Here is an 11097-nt window from a genome sequence, read left to right on the forward strand (position 1 = left end):
CTCACCGTGACACTATCCTTTCAGCAAGCCCCAGGGAAGCTGGCTGACATCCATGGGCAGATCATCTTGTTCTCTGGGAAGTATTCCACAAAACACAAATATCTCCACACTCAGTCAACTTCAAGAGATTCTTTCCTTAATTTCTCCCACCTGACCTCTTTGTCACTAGTCTTTCCATCTTGCTCTTCCCAAGTCCCTAAGACACCAACTGGCCAACACATTAGCCACCACCTGTAAGTCAGTGTAAATCTTATGTTAGGCCATCTCTCTTTTCATGCACAATGGAAAACAGATGTACTACTCCAACTTTTCTCTGTTAGGAAGATTTCTCTTTCTACTCTATTTCAGAGCATCCCTGAGAGGGGCTATAATGTAGCAGCCATCATTTGTGACTGGTGCCAGCTTACTTTGCATAAGGCTGACTCTTCCCTTCTCTGTTGCTTGTTTATGAGAAACTGCTATGCAGTTATAGGTGTGTGTTTAGGGAAAAACACCAAGCAGTGGGAGAAGCACCATGGCGTCCAAGCTCATTGCTTATGTAATTTTCTTATGTCATCTGAACCACTTGTGCTCATCTACTGTGTCTATAGATACCATTTTCACTTACTCATGGGACATGGCTGAACATACTCAGCTTTATCATTTGGTGGGCCAGGTAATAACCAGTTTGTTATTGAAGTTCAGGTTGGATAGTTATGGGTTGAATTGTGTCACCTCCAAAAAAGATATGCTGGAATCCCAATCCCCAGTAACTTTTCAGAAAGTTACCTTATTTGGAGACAAGGTCTTTGTAGAAGTCATCAGGTCAAAAAGAAGTCATTAGGGTGGGACCTAATGTAATATGAGTGGTATACTTATAAAAAGAGAAAATTTGAAAACAGAGACAAGATACACATAGAGAGAAAATGGTATGAAGAGACTCACAAAGAAGGCTATGATCTACAAGTCAAGGAGACAGATTTAGAACAGATCCTTTCGCTCAGGTCTCAGAAGGAGCCAACCCTGCTGATCCGTTGATTTCAGTCTGTCAGCCTTCAGATGGAAAGCATCACTGTCTCAGTGGACAGGCATTTGAGCAAACTCTGGGAGATAGTGAAAGACAGGGAAGCCTGACCTGCTGCACTCCATGGGGTCGCAAAGAGTCAGATACAACTGAGCAACCGCACAACAGCAACCCCAGCCTCCAGAACTGTCAGGCAATGAAATGCTGTTAAGCCAGCCTATCTGTGGTACTTTGCCACGATGGACGTGCACGCTAATATACCAGGTGTTCTACGATCATGTTTTCAGTGTCTACCAGGGCCCTATAGAAAGAGAGGAACTGATTTTCATATAGTGAATAGTCACTGACTGTTGTAGCTCACATCTAAAATGAGCCCAAGTTTGGGTGTTACCTTTGTGCATGTGTGCTAAGTTGCTTCAGTCTTGTCCAACTCTTTATGACACTGTGGACTGCAGTCGGCCAAGCTCCGTGTCCATGGGATTCTCCAAGCAAGAATACTGGAATGGGTTGCCATTTCCTTCTCCAGGGTACCTTCCCCACCCCGGGATCGAACTGCCGTCTTGTGTCTCCTGCATTGGCAGGCAGGTTCTTTACCACTAGCACCATCTGGGAAACCTTGATATACATCAAAAGATAACTAATATTTTGACAAACAGCATGACTTTTTTCTAAAAATCCTAGGCAGATTATCTGTGATTTTCCTATTGGGGCTTGCCAGAAGCTTGCCTGCCACAGACACTTGTAATAACTATTATCTGTTGGGTCATTAAGATCCAAGGATCAGGGCAGCTTGCACTATAGCCTAGACCTAGGGAGCCCTCTCTTGTTCTGGGTTCCATTCAAAACAGACAGCCATAGGTACTACTGAGCAAATAGTTTGCAAGCACAGCTGGTTGTGGTATATGGTGTCTCCAAAATCCAGAGAGTTCTGGCAAACACTATTCCTCTTTTTGGTGGGCACAAAGAGTGTAGTGACTTACCCATCATTTTAGGGGGGATATCGTAACATGTTCTAGATTGCTAAATCCCTTGAATCCTTGCAAACATTTTCATGGGATTTATCCTCTATTCTGCGGTCATATTTGTCTTGCTGAAATATATAAGGAACTTGCTACTTACTGTTCCCAAGGTCCAATTAGCTTGTCACCAATGTAATGGACTCATGTGATGTTCTATGGGATTTCAAGATGTTCAAGATCCCAGGAGGTTATATTATGATAGAGAAGAGAGTTGGGGCTTCCCTGGTTACTCAGCAGTGAAGAATCCATTTGTCAATGCAGGAGACACAGGATACAATGCAGTTCTGTCCCTGGAGAAAGAAATGGCAACCCCTCCAGTATTCTTGCCTGGGAGACCCCATGGACAGAGGAGCTGGGAAGGTTACAGTTCATGGGGTTGTAAGAGAGTTGGACATAACTTAGTGATGAAACAACAAGATTGTTGACATTACCCTGAATGTAATATGGTAAAATTATACTGCTCACCCTTCCAGGTGATGGCAATTTGAGATGGCCCTGAAGGAAAAAGAAAAGTACTCTTCAAGTTAATAGCCACAGATACTAGGATTGTATTGTCTGGTCCAGTGAAGTTACCATGCTGGTACAATGGGCATGGTTCCATAATCCATCTTTTGTCTGGGCTGAACAGGAAGTTAACTGAGTATAGGGTAGGGAACCTGCACTCTTGTCCCTTTTGGGTTTTTAAATAGTGACACCAATCTCTGTCCTTGTCCAGGGACACAGTATTCCTTTCAGCTTACACTATGGATGTAGAAGAACAGTTCCAGAGGCTTCCACTTAGACTTTCTTACCACCAGCTCTCTCTGTGAGTGAGGGGAGAAATGAGTCAAGGAATGCAGCAGACTCTTAAAGCCGGAAAAGGTGAGGAAATGAATTCTCCCCTAGAACCTCTAGAAGGTATGCAGCTCTGATGACACCTTGACTGTAACCCAGTAGGACCTATTTCAGACTTCTGAGCTCCAGAAGTATAAAACAATACCTTTGTGTTGTTTTAAGCCACTGCTGCTGCTGCTGCTGCTAAGTCGCTTCAGTTGTGTCCAACTCTGTGCAACCCTATAGATGGCATCCCACCAGGCTCCCCCGTCCCTGGGATTCTCCAGGCAAGAACACTGAAGTGGGTTGCCATTTCCTTCTCCAATGCATGAAAGTGAAAAGTGAAAGGGAAGTCGCTCAGTCAGGTCCGACTCTTAGCAACCCCATGGACTGCAGCCTTCCAGGCTCCTCTGTCCATGGGATTCTCCAGGCAAGAGTACTTTAAGCCACTAGATTATAATAATTTGTTACAGCAGCAATAGAAAAATTAATGTACCCTGGACACGACTGATGTTTTAACTCCATATCAATGGATGTTTTAACTCCTAGAGCCAGGATTTAATAACTCCTGGGAGGTCTGGTCATATCCCTTCTCACCGAGCATTCTCAAACGTAGCTGAAAGTCCCATGTCTTTCTGAAGGAGACTCGGAAGAAGATTTAAGGATGTACTGTAGGAGCATTGTGGGCTCTGGCCTCTGTTTCAAACAGGGCGTTTTGGGTCTATGGACTGCTTTGAATCTGGAAACGATGAAAAGCCATGAATTTCTATTATGGCAACTTAAGTGAGATTTTTGACTCAGATCTAGAATTTTTCTAAGTGCTGAAATCAAACAATAACTTAGAACGCTACCAATGAACTTCGTTCTTAAGTACCCCATGATAAATGAAACACCACCATGGCAGTTTACGAGTTTTGATTACCGTATTATCCCTGGAGATATTTATAGTAATAGCTTCTTTAAAGAAACTGAGCCTTTGAAGTAGGGTCCCTGTGAGTTATTGCCCTGGAAGGATGCAGCCAATGTCAGATTGCAGCACAAAGCAGATAAAAAACAGACAGAATAAATACTCTGGCCTCTTTCTTCTTGTCTTTCCTGCTTCTATGTCCCAACTGAAGGCAGAGGATAAAGGATCCTAGATAATAGAGGATGTTATCTGCAGGCATCATTTTCCTGGGGCAATGGGCAGGGAAGATAAAGGTGAAGGATGGATAGGAGGGTCTAAATTAGAAATAACCAAACAAACAGCCCAACACTGCATATTATTTGTTAAATTGCCTCCTAATAAAGATTGGAGATGTTCCATTTGTTCTTTTATCTCTCTCTTCCATCCTTCTCTCTCCAGTGCCTCATTAAATGCCTGTGAAAAATTAAATGAGTAAAAAATAACGCTGGGTCTTTCTCTGTGTGCTTGGTGGCTGCAGCTGGAAGTGAGGAAAAAATGGGATCTCATGTGTGGCAAGAAAGGAGAGAGCGAGAATGACAGGGCTGAGAGCAGTGAGGGAGCTGAACAGCTCTTACTCCTGTTCCTCTGCTCTGCAAGAGAAGTCAAGGAAGTACAAAGGTATTTATTCTTTTGCCCACTGTCCTCCTTGACCTCCACCTAATTACTCTGTCCACCTGTGTGGGAATGACTTTTCTAGCATGTCCTTTATATTCCAGGTCAAAAGTCACTTCTTCCAGGTTACCTTCAACAATAACCCCATCTGTTTCCATACAATTTTCTGCTTTCCCTACCAACCAGAGTTTGGCAGATTATTCTGCTTGTGGTGTTGTTCAGTTGCTAAGTCGTGTCCAACTCTTCACGACCCCATGGACTATAGCCCGCCAGGTTCCTCTGTCCATGGCATTCTCCAGGCAAGAATATTAGAGTGGGTATCCATTCTCTTCTCCCGGGGATCTTCCTGACCCAGGGATTGAACCTGGACCTCCTGCACTAGCAGGTGTATTCTTTAACACTGAGCTGCCAAGTGAGTGTGTTATTTACAACCAAATTAATTTCCACCTAGAGATACAGAGAGGATAGTTAGCTACGTGGATAATCCTATGGATTTAGATGTATGGAAAGAAGAAATTTCAAGCCAAAGGAATAACTGTACACAAAGGCTGAGTGAGAAACCTGGAGATCTTTTGGGACTATCTATTAGTTTAGTTTCGCCAGGATATAGGGTATAAAGGTTGATCCTGGACATATCCTTTAGTCTTAAATTCAGTATTCAGTGTGTAGTAGGGAGCCACTTAGAGTTTTTGCCAGGTGAAGGAACATAATCAGACTTGACTTTAGATATAAAAAACAGGCAACAGCATAGGCTGGATAGCTGAGAAATGGAAGAACTAGAGATGGGATGAGAATCATAAACTTGGATGTTGCAAAATTAATTGGGCAGGTGCTTCTCTGTGTGGAGCTTGTCATAAAAGAATTTAAATCATGTTGATCTGTATTTGTTTACATACAAGTCTCTAAAAACTATTTCCCATGTGTAGTGCAAAATGTTTTCCTTGCCCCAATGATCAGTAATACCTAATAAGTAGTTCATCTTACACTCGATACATAATTAAGGTCTCTTGCTTCCTATTAGAACAGACATTAGCCAGAGAGGAGGCTTTTGTGCACTTCTTTGATTGTTCTTTGAATAGTCTATGGGTTTTTAAAAATTTGAACAGTTTGCTTATATTAGCTACTGACTTAAGAAACAATTATATGATTTTATGAAAAAATATGCTTAAGATCCTTGGAGCTAGATTCTCACAAAATGGCCATGGTTATGATAATTCCTTTATGGCTTGGGCTTCCCAGGTGGTGCTTGTGGTAAAGAGCCTGCTTGCCCATGCAGAAGGCTTTAGAAGCAACCCACTCCAGTATTCTCGCCAAAGACAGCCTGTATTCTCGGACAAAGGAGCCTGGTGGGATAAGGTCCGTGGGGTCACAAGGAGTCGGACGTGACTGAAGAGCCTGAGCATGCACACATGCAGTCTGTGAGGTGATGTGGTGATGGTCATACATGTATATGAGGCTGGGATGGAGAAGGAGTGGAGAGGCTGACTAGTGGCTGCTCTCATTTTAGGAAAGAGCAAGAGCCAATAGCACAAAGCTAGGGACTCTAACTAACCTGAGATATCTAATTTGCCATGGGAGGGAACACATACTCTCTTCTGAGTGGTAGATAATCAGAAAGTTATGTGCAGAAAGGCCTTCAGATTCACTGTACGCTGTTAAGAACGATAAGACAGGAAAAAAGACTTCTTGTACACAAGGGTCTTTGCTATATGCAAAGACCTTGGCATTGGACTAGAGTGCAAAGTTAGCTTGTCATTTATTAAAATAGTAGCCAAATATACATAATATAAAATTTACCATCTTAACCATTTTTAAGTGTACAGTCGTTTCTTTTTTATCCATAGTAGTCCAGTGATTATAGTGTAATTTTAGTGGATCAAACATACAGTGTAAAATTATATGACTCTCCTTTATCTTGACAAAATGGTGGAGTAAAACCACTACTCTCATTGTATATTTTTTGAACTAACATCTGTTTTCTTGCAATGGAAAAGAGTGACTATGTGCGAATTGGATCTTTTTATTGATATTACAGGGGAGTCTGGGATGGCTGTACGGACCTTTATTCTGGCAATATACCTAGTGCTTTGAGAGAAGGGACAGTAGTTGTATTTAGAACAGAATCTAAACCAACTGGGGAGAAATTTGAAGAGCCAGAAATTACCAGACAAAGATACTTCAAAAGGGAAGGTCTGATGCTGTTTAACTCCCTGGCTGAAACCTTTGTTTTAGGTAGAAGTATTTATCTAGGCTCTACAGCAGGTTTCTCAAACTCTTTATTTCCTTATTCTCTACCCTCTCCCCACCCTCACTTCTATTTCAGACATTGTTTTCCTGAGCCCCACATTCAGCCTTAGTTCTGTATGCCTGTTTATGTATTACATGTTCTATATAAATACATATAATTCTATGTTCTACATAAAGCTGTGCTTCATACATCAGAAGAGAACATTTTTTTGCCCCCAAGAACCACTCCCAAGGGGGTGATATTGCCCTCACTGAGAATGTATGCTCTGTAGTGACACTGATTTCAGAGCGGACGTGGCAATTACTCAGGATCACCAGAATATAACTACTCTTTTAGAGTGCTGGTTCTAGCATAGGATAGAAATACTGAGTTCACTCTGGTAAAGCTAACGTATGAAATCTTAATGCTGAGAGACTGAACATGCAAATAAACAAGGGCCAGACAACTGAGTTCTCACTCACAGCCTCTACAACAATCTGTCCAAAGTGGTCAGGTCTTCACTGATTGTCAGCTTCCCTATTTTTGCCCTTCTTTCCAACCCAGAACCAACCAGAAAAAGATGAATATGCTCATTAATTCAATCTTGTCAGAAGCTCCACTTCTCATCAGCCTGCCTCCTGTTTCCCGCAGGAGACTCATCTCCAGATCCAGCACACTGGAAGCCCCCACTGCTTTTCACGGTAAAGCACTGCTACTCGCTTGCTGACCTTTGACCCCAAATGTCGTTATGGGCTGGTTCTTGCTATATTAAGCTCTGAAAAAATAGCCGTGGCTTGTTCTCATTTGGGTGATCTTTGTTTATTTCCATAATACAGAATGAAGATTGCAGCCAAGGAAGACTGTACGTGTTTAAAGAGACACCACAGGGTTAATAATTAACTTCTCCATTTCAACGTTTCAGTAGCATGCATGGCTCATCTATTGATCTCTGTTTTCTTCAACCATCCCAAAGGCTGTTATTTATCTTATCCTTTATCAGTCACACTGTGTGAATAATTTAAGGGATGTTTTGGCTATTTAACTACAGCAGTCATAACATTCAAAGATATTTGGAAATGCAGGCAAGTGCCAGAAGAGTTTAGTAAGTCATTCGATGGGAGTCTTATACATACAAAGACACTGTTACTTAGTTTCTTGAATATTTACATGTTAACTTCGATTTTGATATGGTCTAGAAAAAGGCTCACTGCTCAAATGACTACTTCTTGAGGATTTTACTACAAATGCTTTCTCTTTAGAGTTAAGACTTTCTGTCATATCCACCAGTGGGCTGATAAACTAAAAAAAAAAAAAAAATCAGCAGTAACTAAAAGATGAGTTGTGAATTCATGTGAATTGTGAGTAACAAAGCAAAGACCATCCAAAGACTTTTAGATAGAAACTAGGCAATGGCCATCAATATCGAGAAGAAAGCCTAATTGGTGGCTGCTCAAAGGTTAGCCTAGGAGTCTGGCTTCTACTAATGAGAGACCAAAATATTTCAATATGCCAAGTCTATTATGTAAAATACAAAATATATTTTAGATTTTTATTTTATCGCTTATTTATTTACTTGCCTTTTCTTATTGTTGTTGACTTCTAACTTAATTTTGTTATGATCAGAAAATAATTTTTAAGTTCTTAAGACCTACTTTATGGCTAAGCACGTGGCCTACCTTTGAGAATATATAATGGGAACTTCAAAAATAAATGGGTATTACTAGTTGGTGTTCTAAAAATGTCAACTAAATCAAGCATTTTCCAATCGTATTCAGACTTTGAAGACTTATTCTTTATACTTTTATTAGTTGGGTACTAAACTATTCTACTAGATTCTTAAAAAATATTTTTACTGTGGCTGATTATTAATTTACATTTAACTTTAATTCAATCAAGGTTTGTACTTCTTGATATGCTACTTTGCCAGGCAGTGTACTGGAAAAATCACAGTGAACAAGTCAGATCCGATAGGGGGATCACAGTGTTCACAAAAAAGTTTATCATTGTGAATCCATCCAAGCTTGTCAGCAAAACCCAAGACCAAATGTCAGAAATGATTAAGCTTTCATTCAGTTCAGTTCAGTCTCTCAGTCCTATCTGACTCTTTGCAACTCCATGAATAGCAACACTCCAGGCCACCCTGTTCATCACCAACTCCTGGAGTTCACTCAAACTCATGTCCATCGAGTCTGTGATGCCATCCAGCCATCTCATCCTCTGTTGTCCCCTTCTCCTCCTGACCCTAATCCCTCCCATCATCAGGGTATCCAATGAGTCAACTCTTTGCATGAGGTGGCCAAAGTATTGGAGTTTCAGCTTCAGCATCAGTCCTTCCAGTGAAATACACAGGACTGATCTCCTTTATGATGGACTGATTGGATCTCCTTGAAGTCCAAGGGACTCTCAAGAGTCTTCTCCAACACCACAGTTCAAAAGCATCAATACTTGGGTGCTCAGCTTTCTTCACAGTCCAACTCTCACATCCATACATGACTACTGGAAAAACCATAGCCTTGACTAGACGGACCTTTGTTGGCAAAGTAATGTCTCTGCTTTTTAATATGCTATCTAGGTGGGTAATAACTTTCCTTCCAAGGAGTAAGCGTCTTTTAATCTCATGGCTGCAATCACCATCTGCAGTGATTTTGGAGCCCCAAAACATAAAGTCTGACACTGTTTCCACTGTTTCCCCATCTATTTCCCATGAAGTAATGGGACTAGAAACCATGATTTTCATTTTCTGAATGTTGAGCTTTAAGCCAACTTTTTCACTCTCTACTTTCACTTTCATCAAGAGGCTTTTTAGTTCCTCTTCACTTTCTACAATAAGGATGGTGTCCCACTCTAGCACTCTTGCCTGGAAAATCCCATGGATGGAGGATGGAGGAGCCTGGTAGGCTGCAGTCCATGGGGTCGCTGAGGGTCGGACACAACTGAGCGACTTCACTTTCACTTTTCACTTTTATGCGTTGGAGAAGGAAATGGTAACCCACTCCAGTGTTCTTGCCAGGAGAATCCCAGGGATGGGGGAGCCTGGTGGGCTGCTGTCTATGGGGTTGCACCGAGTTGGACATGACTGAAGCGACTTAGCAGCAGCAGCAGCTTCTGCATATCTGAAGTTATTTGCCATTCCCTTCTTCAAGCTTTCATTCAGTTCAGTTCAATCGCTCAGTCATGTCCGACTCTGTGACCCCATGAATCGCAGCACGCCAGGCCTCCCTGTCCATCATCAACTAGCGGAGTTCATCCAAAGTCAACTGGCCCCTAATACTGGATGAATCAAACTGGAATCAAGAATGCTGGGAGAAATATCAACAACTCAGATATACAAATCTGATATCACTCTAATGGCAGAGGTGAAGAGGAACTAAAGAACCTCTTCATAAGGGTGGAAAAGGAAAGTGCAAAAGATGGCTTAAAACTCAGTATTCAACAAACTTCAGATCATAGCATCCAGTCCCATCACTTCATGACAAATAGACGGGGAAAAAATGGAAGGAGTGGCAGACTGGGACTGCAGCCACAAAACTAAGACACTTGCTTCTTGGAGGGAAAGCTATGACAAACCTAGATAGCACATTAAAAAGCAGAGACATCACCTTAACGACAAAGGTCTGAATAGTCAAAATCATGGTTTTTCCAGTAGTCATGTACCAATGTGAGAATTGGACCATAAAGAAGGCTGAGCACCGAAGAATTGTTGCTTTTCAACTGTGGTGCTGGAGAAGACAATTGAGAGTCCCTTAGACAGCAAGGAGATCAAATCAGTCCATCCTAAAGGAAATCAACCCTGAATATTCATTAGAAGGACTGATGCTGAAGCTGAAGCTCCAATACTTTGGCCACCTGATTTGAAGAGCTGACTGATTAGAAAACACCCTGATGCTGGGAAGGATTGAAGGCCGAAGGAGAAGGGGGTGACAGAGGGTGAGATGGTTGGATGGCATCATCAACTCAATGGACACAACTTTGCCCAAACTCTAGGAGATAGTGAAGGACAGGGAAGCCTGGGTGCTGCAGTTCATGGGGTTGCAAAGAGTTGGACATGACTTAGTCGCTGAAAGACAATAGTAGGCCTCTAGAAAGCATTTGGAGGGGGAGGGTGGGGTGGGAGAGGTTAGCCCCCCAGGGACCACAGAAGTGTGTTGGGCTGTGGATCCGATGTTTAGAGTTTGGTTGTCAGTCCTCTTGGCTTGTTCTTGTAGGTGCTCTTCCTTCTGTTTCCCTCCCAGGTCTTGCTGTCTCTTCTCTTTCATTTGCTCTTCCGTGCTATGGTATTCCTTTCAGGAATATCTGTTTTGAACCAATCCCCAGAGGCAGAGGCCCTCCTCCCCTTTCTCTTCTCTCAAGTTCCATCTATTCTGTAAGCAGCTTTTACTGGAGGTTGACAGGATTGACATAGGCATTTTTTCAGGACTTCTAAGGCCAGAAGCCTTCAAAACGTTTTGGCAAATACACCTGCACATACCTCCATCAC

The sequence above is a fragment of the Capra hircus genome, chromosome 2 (assembly GCF_001704415.2).
Source record: "Capra hircus breed San Clemente chromosome 2, ASM170441v1, whole genome shotgun sequence".
NCBI lineage: Eukaryota > Metazoa > Chordata > Mammalia > Artiodactyla > Bovidae > Capra > Capra hircus.